The 11,990-nt window shown below is 40.0% G+C and overlaps 1 protein-coding gene and 1 long non-coding RNA gene across 7 annotated transcripts in view; one reads left to right on the plus strand and one right to left on the minus strand.

Annotated features, from left to right (window-relative positions):
• Nucleotides 1-11,990, minus strand: part of LOC117936761 (RNA binding protein fox-1 homolog 3-like) — a 713,247-nt gene that overhangs the window by 487,053 nt on the left and 214,204 nt on the right. The window lies entirely within an intron of this gene.
• The window catches only part of LOC117936781, a 20,470-nt gene continuing 18,633 nt past the window's right edge, over nt 10,154-11,990 (plus strand). Inside the window, exon 1 of the long non-coding RNA XR_004655022.1 lies at nt 10,154-10,164. This is a non-coding gene — a long non-coding RNA (uncharacterized LOC117936781). The remainder of the gene's footprint in view (nt 10,165-11,990) is intronic.

The following is an 11,990-nucleotide window of genomic DNA, read 5'->3' on the forward strand; positions in this document are numbered from 1 at the left end:
GCTCCAAAATCAGGGTAGCATCTGTCGCCTTGGTCCCGCTCCATGTTCTGTGATGCCATGTTCTACTGCTACACTGCACTGCCCTGCTATGCCCTCCTGTGCCTTGTAATGCCGCACAGCGTCCTGCTATGCCGCAAACTACTACAAAGAACTGCTACAGACTACAAATTTTTTTCTATTTTTGTTATTGCCACTCTTCATTCCAACCCCAACCGGCCCGTCAGACACCGCCTACTAAGAGCCTGGGTCTGACCGAGGTTTCTGCCTAAAAGGAAGTTTTTCCTTGCCACTGTCGCACTGTTGCTTGCTCTGGAGGAGACTACTAGAACTGTTGGGTCCTTGTAAATTCTGGAGTGTGGTCTATCTTCTTGAGATAACTCTTGTTATGAATTGATACTATAAATAAAATTGAATTGAATTGGTCCCCTAATACTGTATGTTTTAGGTAGGGGGCGGCTGTGGCTCACTGGTAGAGCGGTTGCCTGCCAATCGGAAGGTTGGTGGTTCGATCCTTTGGCCCTGCAGTCCAATGTCAAAGTGTTCTTGCAAGACACTGAACCCCGAGTTGCCTCCGGTGCTGCGCATTGGAGTGTGAATGTGTGTGAGTGTTTATCTGATGGGCAGGTGGCACCTTGTACGGCAGCCTCGGCCACAGAGTATGAATTTGTTTGAATGGTGAATGTATCCTGTATGATGTATGATGTAAAAGCGCTTTGAGTAGTTGTTAAAACTAGAAAAGCGCTATATAAGCACATTTACATTTTATATCGACCTTAGTGGTCCCTAACACTGTATCTAAAATCTCTTTTATATAGACCTTAGTGGTCCCCTAATCCTGTATCTGAAGTCTCTTTTGTATAGACCAAGGTGGTCCCCTAATACTGTATCTGAAGTCTCTTTTATATAGACCTTAGAATGTAATCTTGAGAAAATGAAAGCTTAGATGGACTGATCTGGAATCTTGCCCCGTATGACTTCATAAGGGGCAAGATAAGTCCAACTGAGCTTTAATTTTCTCAAAGGCAGAGCAGGATACCAAGGGTTCTGTTTACACCCATCACCATTTCTAGCCACTGGGGGACCGTAGGCATATTTATGTTAAAAACCCTCATAAAGTGACATTTTCAGACAATGGTACCTTTCTGGTCTCTATACAACCAAAATGGACCCTTACACCACTACTCTCTGTAAATTATAGTGTGGTCCTGAGGTAGCGTCAACTCTGAATGTAATTGTGCCAAGCTATTTAAATGAACACGACATCAGACTTTTAGTCTTGTTCTTTATCTTAACCTACAACAAAATGCAGTTGTAGGTGTACAAGAGATAACCTTCTGGTAGGATTGACATCCAGAAAGACTTGCACCATGCTATGCACTCTTTACCAAAAACAAGCGCAGGATCAACAAAATCATGACATGAGAGTATGTTGGGAAAATGTATGTTGTGTTCTTAATTTTCTTCCACTTTGCTTTTGTGAAATTGCTCGGGCACGGCAGACAGAATAATTTATGACTTTCATAAGAAGGCTTCACAAGCCCATGCAAATAAGTGTGAAATTAAAAATATAATCATGTATGTAAATGAAATTGTGCTGAAGAGATTCATCATTTCCAACAAAGTCAGTAAAAGGCTGCAAACACAAGACCACAAGAAAAAGAGAGAGAGATGGGGGGGTTACAAAAGTTATTCATGGCAGCAGGGGTGAAAAAAAGCACATGGTGTAAAAGTGAGAAGAAAAACAAAAGCTTGATATTCTGTTGAGTAGAAATGCAAAGGTCCCCTGCCCTCTGTGTGAAAAGGATTTAGTGGGACGTTGGAATACAGGCAGGGATGACAAGCAGGGGCGGGTTAGATGTTTAGAGAGTAGACTACAAAGGTGAGCTTTCCGTCACTGCCTGCATTTCTAAAAAACATTATATGCTTAGAGGGTAAAAGCTTTAACCAGTGTACCATTTTGTACAACCAGAGAAAACAGGGGGAATGACAGGAGAAGACACTGAGGCCTAGTCCGCACGTGCACAGGTGTTTCTAAAAACAGAGGTTTTCCTTTCCGTTTGTTCTACAACCAAATCCCATCCTCCATGCATGATGTTTAGAAAAATCTTCATCCACATGAAAACGCAAAAACACGCTGTCAAGAGCATGTCAAGCCAACAGGCATCGACATAACCCCAGTCACGCAAAGAAGAAGATGTTGGCCAATCAGAAGTCTGAAAAGAAACTGTCACCAAAAGACTGTCAATCAACTAATTAATCAATCAATTTCATGCAACACAATAGAGCCTGACCGATATATTGTTGGGCCAACATTTTCGGCGATTATTAGGCATTTCATGATCTATCGGTAGACACCAAATATTTTTTTTTTTAAATATTCATTCATCAGAATCATGTATAATGACAAATACATTATTCTGATAAATGAATATTTAAAAAATAAAAACAGACTGTCAACCATGTTGAGCATTATGAGAGTTGCATAGTTTGTCCACCAGAGGACACTCTACAACGTCCCTGTTGGCAACACTGATTATTTTTAGTTCAAAGGACTTTAAGTTATCTCATCAGCTTATTAACCCTTGTGTTGTCTTTCCCTTAACAGGTAAAAAAAAAAACTTTTGTTGACTCTATCTCAATGTTTTGTTGCTTTTCAAAAAAAAAGTACGAAGTTTTGGGTTGTTTTCAACATTTCGATCGTTCCCCCCCCCAATGTCTTTTCCCCTTCACCCATATTGTCAACACAAGACCCGGCAGTAAGTGCAGAATGTGTTTAACATTTTCCAGGAGAGAACCCTAAACAGCCAACACACTAAAGTAGACATACATGAACAGGTGTTTTAGAATTTGGTGGGGAACGTTTTGTCAATTGACTCACACAGCTGTGTGGACATCCCAGTATTACTGTAATACACATATCGGTCGCCGGTAAAAGCCCGCCTGTATTTTTCTCTGTCCTGCGGTTGTCTCCGTCATGCTGCTGGCCCTACATATCCATACATCCATGCACATAATGCTACCGGGGTTAGCTTATGTATCAGCAAAATCGGGCTTGGCTGCTCCTTTACCTTGTTAAGGTAAGCTAGGTTAGCCTCCTTGTGTTTGTTTCTCAAATATAGGCTATTTTCAAATTCGTGGGATGTTTCCCTGTAATATACTGTCCACATAGTTTACCACCTTTTACTGCAAGGCACTTGCTTTTATCTGTAATAATCAATTAGGACTCTGCCGCTTTCTTCTCACTTTTGTACCGCCATGAGGCCAGGCAAGGGGCAGGGACTATGTTGTTTGTTGTGTTCAATTTTATATGGAATGTTAGAATATCTGGGTTCCCTGTCGGAAACTATGACTATGGGAAATGTCACGGTCTGAAAGATATAACGTTATTTTCTCAACGAAAGACATTGACAAAGACGACATTTACTCAATAATTTTAACCAAACCGATTTTTTTGGAACTTCTAGCACATTGCTCATCACCACAAGCCTGTAAACATAGAGAATGAAGAGAAGTGTGAGCATTGCAGCGCTTAGGAGTGCTTTAAAACCTATTTTATACACTCTGTTTAAAAACTCACAAAAGAAAATCGTAGCATTTGTGATGCATTCGGCTCGTAGAATTAAATGAGAATCAAAGTCATAAAAAAAAGTCAAATTCACTTTAAAATTAAATCGTGACCAGGGTGAATCAAGATCGTGATTTTATAACAATTAATCGTGCAGGCCTACTTGCCGGGTTCCACGCCAGGATCGTCATCACAATAATTCCATCTATGCTTTGACCCCATTTATTATTTTAGTACTCTTTGTTCATGCTGGCCGGTGGACCAACTACCTTATTTTGTAAGGTTGACCCTGTTCTTACATTTGTTAAAGATGAGTCAGGACCACTTTGTGAAAATAGATTCATTCATCTGAAATTTGTATTTGGCGGGATGGGTCTGTTCCGGGGCCTCGCCACACTTCCACGTGCATGGGTGAAAAGTATGAGGCAGAGAGAGCACATAGGCCTGTCACAATATGTAATAAATCATGCATGATATATAAAAACAAGCTTGATAATTTTTCTGGCCACAGCCATTTCCATTTGCATGCTTGTTTGTTTTCCTCGTCTCTCTCTCGCTCTAGAGATGTTACAATACCAGATTGGTATTGCCTCCAATACTGCCTAAAACGCTGGTATCGGTAAATACTGGAGTTTATGCACCAATCTGATACCACGTAATATTGCAATATATATCGCTGGGGGAAAAAATATTGCAATGTAAGATTTTTCCAATATCGTGCAGCCCTAGTTGGTTTGAATCAGTTATGTGAGGTGTGTACACAGGGAAAGTTCACTCAGACAAGAAGTAAGGAGCCAGACAGGAAGGAAAAGAAGCCTTTAGAACTAGCCCACTGATTTAGCCGGCCCCATGCCAGTACCAAACATTGAAGGACAAAGACATACACAGTCATTTACAGATTACTACTCTGGCACTATGCTTGACACGATGCTCGTATAAAGAGTGGTACAGTGCAGGTGACAGGAAGATTCTTAACTGACATAGCACCTTATGGGAATATCAAGTGTATCCTTTCAGATTAGGGCACTGAGTTTACAAGTCGAGACTTCCAGACACCGTTAACAAAATATAGGATCAGACATGAGACGTCTGCGCCTTATTCACCCCACCAAAATAGCACAGCGGAGAGAGGTTGGAGAACACTCTATGACATAAGCAGATGCCTACTGATTGAGAGCGGGTGACCAGATTAAGCTATGGAACTACACTATGCTGACCTCATCTTATGTGAGGAACAGGTGCTACAGCAGACGTAACAAGAAATTGCCATACAAGCTTTTCACAGGCAATGTACCAAACGTATCCAAATTACAAAAATTTGGATCAGTGTGTTTTGCTTACAAGCAAGAGAAAAGCAAATTGGATTCTAGATGTGAGCAAGGTGTTTTCATTGGCTATGAAAAGAACAGCCCAGACAATCTAGTTTACTATCCAGACACAGAGAGGGTCCATAAACACAGGTTGGTGAAATTTACCACTAAAACAACCAAAGAAAGAGAAACACCTGACACACACAGAACATGAGGATTTACATCCTAGGGTTGACAACAGTGAAGTGAATGTTGATGAAAACGTACCAGGTCAGGGTGTTCAAAGTGGTGCTACTGATACTTTCCCTGAAAAGAATGAGCGCACACAGCTAGGTGAAGTCACAGAGACCGTGGTCAGAAGGAACCCACGAGAACTAAAAAAGTTCATCTACAGCACTTTGAGACAGAGGATACAGAGGACAAATTGTACACATGCATGGACTCTTGTTACAGAGCAGTGTGTGATATTTCTCAAACTCACCAGGACGCCATTGCATCAACCCAAGCAACCCAGTGGAGGAATGCCATGAAAGAGATCTGATCTCTGGAGGAAAATGAGACCTTCACCCTTACTCAGTTGCCACCAGGCAAACAGCCAATGGGGGGCAGATGGATTTAGGCACAAACAAAGGTGTATGAGGACAATAAAGGTGCCATAGCACTAGCCAATAACCCAGTTCACAGCCTTGTAAGCACATGGATATTAAGAATCACTTTATTATGGAAAATGTGAAAAACAAGAAAGTTTATTTTAGAATATTGTCCTACTGAGCAAATGATTGCTGATGTTTTGACAAAGCCAGCTACTGAGCTAAAGTTGAAGAGATTTGCAAAAAACATGTTTGGCACTTAGGGGAGCAAAGAGTGTTTATTGCTTTAAGATAATGAGGCAGCCTCATTCTGTTGTTTTGTTTTTATATAACCCAGTGAGATAAGAGCGTGTGGGGGTGTTAAATATCATCTTTAGAAAACGTTCTTATCATTATGGTAATAGTGTTGGTTGCTATATTCGAGGTATTACGGTGTTACGTTTAAGTAAGGTATTACAATTTTGTTATAACCTGCGTGTATGCCATGTATGCCAGTCGAGTTCCCTTGTATGTAATGATAGTGACTCATGTGTGGAATAAATAACTATATGCAACAAAAGCTCCGCTTATACTTCCACTTTAAGTTAAGCCTGCGCAAGTCAGCAAATTTAACAGGGGTGAAGAAGAAACCGTAATTCCTGGAGATGTGTGATACAACAGACTCCTGTTGACTGAGTGACAGCTCAACGCTGACACCTGACAGGGAGGAAAGAGAGGAGTAAGGAGCTGGCACAGATAAAAGTCTGCCCAGATGTCAACGCCTCCTTTCAACTTCCTCTAACGCCTTTCAGGGGATCCTCCTCTCAAATCTCTTCTGCTCCTGTCACTGTGCTGATGAGAGCACGATGGATTGAATTCATGTTCTCTTGTCTGTGGCACACTTTAAATTGCTCTGTTCTTTTTCAGACAAATTACCATTTTACCAGCCTACAAGCAGTTCCCAAGTTTTCTTTTAGCATGTAAAGAACATTTAAAAAGTCCTGCTAGCAAGCCTGTTACTGTCTGCATGTAAATGTTGCCTCATTTGTGACAATTGAGGGAGATAAAGCCCCACACGCTTACCCCCAATTTCCACCGGGTGCGGAACGGCTGCGAATTTGCATCAGAACAGCGGAGTAATTAGGTTTCCATTAAAGTCAATGTACATTGACTGCAAAACGGCTGCGTCCAGACTCCGTCCCAGCTCCGGTGACCTTGCGGAGCAGATACGCCGAGCTCCTATTTTTGCCAGACGCCGTAGAGCTCTGCAGCAATTGAGCACACGGCAGATAGGACAGGAAGTCGAGCAAAGAAACAAAATAAAACCTGGATAATAAAAAATAAAAAAACGGGTTAATTTAAAAAAAAAAAAAAAGTAAATAGTCCGTGCTCTCTTTACTACACCTTGAAAACACAGCACAGTGTTGTTTCTTCTCTACTACTCTGGATGGAAACAAACTGTTTGTTTTGTGGTTCTATTCTACATAAATTCGCAAGATCTTGTGGCTCCTCGTGACTTCAGCTGTCAGTCATGGCCGCAGCTGTTCCATAACAAATCCGGACCTGATGGATATTGACGGCCGGCGGAGCACGGAGCCAATCCGCAGCCGTTCTACAACCGGTGGAAATTGGGGGTTACATTACAAGCCGAAAACTCTGTCAACACGACAACACACAACTGACGTTTCTTAAAGTCTTCACCCTGGCTGGAGTTTTCCAAAAGCTCAGTTTACAGTGTCCTAAAATGCATCTGTGTTTGAATGAAAGGCCAAAATGCAAATGCATAAAATGTGTCTTGCCCTCTGTTAATTGGTTCTACTCTAAAAAGGAGCTAGCACACATTTACCAAGTGTGATTTATTTTTCTAAAATACATATGCTTCTATTTAGACATTACACAACAATATGTGTTACTGATTGGTGTTTCTTATGTTTTCTGCTAGCACAGTTAATTCATTTTTCACCTTTGCTTTTATTGCATACTTGACTTACAGGTGGAACACATCCAAGGCTTGGATTCATATGAATAAGAAGAAACTGAAAAAGCAAATCAAAAGGAACAAGACTCTGCGCATAACATTTTAATGTTATTTTTTTCTTCTATTCTAGCTTTTCCAGTATTTCAGAAACAGAAAGGGTGATAATAATAATAATAATAACTGTGATAACAGTCCAAAATGATGGAGAAAGATAGGTGGAAGCTACTTTTTTCCCCATCATAGGTGCACCCCATTTGGGAAAAAGACTATCGCTTTGAGCAGACTGGATTGGCTGTAGTTATATAGTCTCTCTCTCTCCCTATTGGTAGTAACTCTCTTCACCTGGACTAGTAGTGTATCAGCATGCTGTATATATATACATGGAGCACTATCACATTTCCCTTTCTCCCGTCATTGGACTAAGTTTGTGCACACTCTTGTGTGCGTGCATCAATAAGCAAGTCTAATGTACTATGGATACGGGATTTATGAATGTACTTTAGCAACAGTAGGATAATTCCCCAGGGTGCTCTTTTATGTGATAGCTAATATCGCCCATCTGTTCAAGTGTGAGATTCATAATCCAAGATTTAAAAAAAAATAATGAATGTATTAATTTGAAAATGTTATGACAGAATTGAAGCTTGGCTCTGAGGCAGAGTGGTCTTCCAATAACAGCAAGGTTGGCGGTTCAGTCCCAGACTCCTCTGGCCAAATGTCAAATTGTCCCTGATCAAGACACTGAACCCTAAATTGCTCACAGAATGCTCTATTTATAGCTGTTGAACTGCAGTAATAGTTTTACTACATTGTCCAGTATGTCCTTTACGATTAAGGACTAAAGTTTCTGCTTTAACAATGGGGTACTGCATTCAAGATACAGCAACATGAAAAAATTGTGTTGCAAAAAATCAACCACCAACTTCTAAATGACTGAAAAGCATATCATGAAGCATAAACTGGTAACACTAATACATTCCACCACGGTAATAAGTAATAAGTAATAACTTGTAATTTCCAAAGTAGAAACTGGGTGTAAGATAAGATGTACTATATCTGGGTACTGGTAATTTAGTTAAATTAATATTGTAATAACTAGGTATGTAATCTCACAGTCGACTGGTCGATTTATTGGTCGATACGTTCTGGCTCGACAAAAATTCTGATTGGTCTATTTTTGCTGTGTTAATTTCATCAGGTGGAAGCCTAGACCGTTACGGTCTATGGGTGGAAAGCACTAATTGCTTATGGGGGTGTTTTCAGAGCATCCCTGTTTCACAGGTAACAGTCTGTCTTCAAAACACCCCCCTTGTTATCACTTTTTTGTATTAGCCCAACCCACTGGGGACAGATTGAAGAAAGAACTAGAAAGCCTTGGTTTAGCGGTTTGCTGACTATTTAATTGCGAGTGTTTAATTTACAGTCAGTCCTCCTCTACCCGCATCGCGGTGACGTTCCCCAGACATACCCAGACCACGCTGGATGTGAAGCCTCTATCATCCAAACGTAAAAATAATATAACGGAAAGAATTGTCAACTTTATTGCTCAGGAAATGAGGCCCATTGCTGTTATGGAGGGCTGAGGTTTTAAGAACTTGTTAATATACAGCACCAGTACGCCCCACCATCATGCATGGACTAACCCAAAAATGGGGGACTCAAAGAGAAAGTTTCAGAGTTAATGCAACACAGCAAGGCACTGAGCTTGACCCCAGATATGTTTAAATATACAGTATGTATTAAAGTGGACGTGCCTTTTGTGTTTAAGAGTAAAAGCTTTGAATTAATAGTTTATTCGTGTCTCAGCCGCGAAGCGGAGCTCTGATGTTCAGCCACTCCATGCGAGGACACGCACAGCGCGTTGATGCAGCGCTGTCAGAGCCGACAGACGAGTCATTTGAGTGCAAAATAATTAGGTAAAAAAAGATTTAATATACTGCAAATAGCCTGCACGGACAAGTACTGCGGGACAGTACAGTTAATTAATCTCACGTTGTTTTTTTGTATAATTAGACTCATTAATATCTAAGTAACTGGTCACTGTGTTTCATCCCAGTTTCACCCTTTGTAATTCAAATAAAGTGAGCTAGGATGAACCCGGTCTCCAGTGCTTGCTGGTGGAAGGTGTTTAGCTGCTGGTCAGATTGCGCAGGGTTACGTGCGTGCAGGATAAGACCCATTTCATGGCAATTTTAGAATGAAAGAGGTGAAGAGATTATCTGGAAGCAACCAGAAGCATTTCCAGGTAATCACTACACTTCTGTTATTGTAATATTACTATGTAGTTAAATAGAAACGGGTAGTTTTGCATTTTGCACCACTGATTCATGGTTGTTACACAGAAACAATCGGAAGTGTCCTGGAGGTTGCCAGGTCAGAAGTCACAAGATTAAACATATCATTTGTAAAGTATGACCTTGAAACAAAAGGGAAATATTTGGAACATAAATATGTCAGCATTATACCATGGTAATTACCAATTTTAAATTCAATAAGTTTTATCTAACTTTGAAGGTATTACACTGATAGTAGCCTATAATACTGTAAAAACATAAACATATACTATCCCATTATTATCACGTTATTACAATATTAATATAACTATATTACCACAACCCAGATATACATGTTATCGTCAAACCCATTCCTAGTTATTACATTTGAAATTGCATGTTATTACATCTGTTACCTTATCACCTTAATACCCGAGTATTACATCTTATTACTGTGATGTATTACCTAGTTATTACTTTGTTCATTACAATTATTATCTCTTTATTATCATACTGTTACCCCACTATTACCATCTTATTATCGTGATGGAACGTAAAGTACTACCCATAAACTTGTAGAGGTGTAAAGTTCACTGTGTCCTCAAGTCAGCACAGCACACAGCAGGAGTCAGCTGCCAGGACTGCTCCTCATGCTTTCATTTTCCTGAATATTCTCAGCCAGTTTACTATATTCTGCTAATGACACCCCCTCCTCCCCTGGCATATCTCACATCCTCTAAATATAAGCCCTAATTAGCTGCTGTATTGATTCTTGCACAGACATTGGAAAAAACAAAAAACAGAAGAAACAACATTTTGAGTTTTGGAAAATGACCGTGTTAATTATGGCTGCCAACTTCTTAAAATGCATTTGGTTCACAGGGAAATATGTAGATCATCTGTTAGAGGCAGACACGTCCTGAAAGCAAGAAAACAGACAGTGGCAAGCTTTATCAAACACACACACACACACAGACTTAGACAGACTGACAGACACACACCACATTGAGTTTGCTTAATTGCCATGTTCACACTTCCCATGATTCTGAGCTCTAGTTTAAAACTCCTTTCCAAGGTAAACAATGAACCGTCAAGAACATGTCCTAGAGGTGCTCATAATAACAAAACTGCTAATGCTAATGAGGCCCATGTGATACAGTGCAAAGGTACCGAAAAAGTGAGTAGGTAGATCTTGAGTTGAGATTGTTAACTAACTGAAATCATTGCATGCTATCAACTAGACACTCCTTAGTTGTCTGATCTATCTGACATGTATTGTTTAGGTCTTCGTGTATTTGCAATGTTATTACACCTGGACTTCAGTGTAACTGGGAAACAATGTTTTTTTTTTTTAAAGATATGTCTGAAAAAAATGTCTGTCAATCCTATTCTGCTTATAAAAGTAGAAGGTTACGCTGAGTGGTTACAAATTCCAATAGGACCTTGGTCCATTAATATTGTTATTCTTACCTACTAACAAGACGTTGTTGTGCAGTGAATTAGAAAGTGACTTTCCTGATTTAGCTAAACAACGCAGCCAGCAGACCTGCAGAGGTAAGCTCCAAAGAGGAGTATTTAGAGGAGTATCCTCCAGCTCTCTCTGGAGGATAGGATAAAGCTTAAGGCCTCATCTCCTCATCACTAATGCCAAGTTGTAATAGAGATGTGTGTGTGTGTGTGAGAATCTATCTTTGCACATCTCTATCTTCTCCTACTATTTTGCTCTCCATCCAACCTCCACTCCCCCACTCCCATGTCTTCTAATTAAAAATGCTAAATAAGCACAAATAAAGAATATTAGGAAGGAGAGACGGTTCCCTGGTTAGCATGCTGAGGTTTGCCTTGTGGAAAGGAAAGTAAGAATCTCAACAAATGTACAAGTTCTACATTGGATACAATCTAAAAAAAAAAACTAAAGAATTAAGTAAAATTCCGGTGGTAAAGCAAAAAAACAATGTGTTCTGTGTCTGTCACACCATAAGGAAATGTGTTATTAACCACACAGCCAAATATAAATAATAATTAAAAGAATCGCCAAGTGTATAAAATAAGATTTCAAAATTGTTAAAAAAAAATGTTGGCAGTATTCTTTGCTTTGAGACAATAAGTCCAATAAACATGTTAATGCGGATATACCATTTGAATATACCACTAAATATGCATGAGAGCTTCATGCATGTTTGTGTACATGTAAAGGATAAGCAGTTACAGACAATGTACACTCACCGGCCACTTTATTAGGTACCCCATGCTAGTAACGTGTTGGACCCCCTTTTGCCTTCAGAACTGCCTCAA

Source organism: Etheostoma cragini, chromosome 21 (genome assembly GCF_013103735.1).
Source record: "Etheostoma cragini isolate CJK2018 chromosome 21, CSU_Ecrag_1.0, whole genome shotgun sequence".
NCBI classification, from domain to species: Eukaryota; Metazoa; Chordata; class Actinopteri; order Perciformes; family Percidae; genus Etheostoma; species Etheostoma cragini.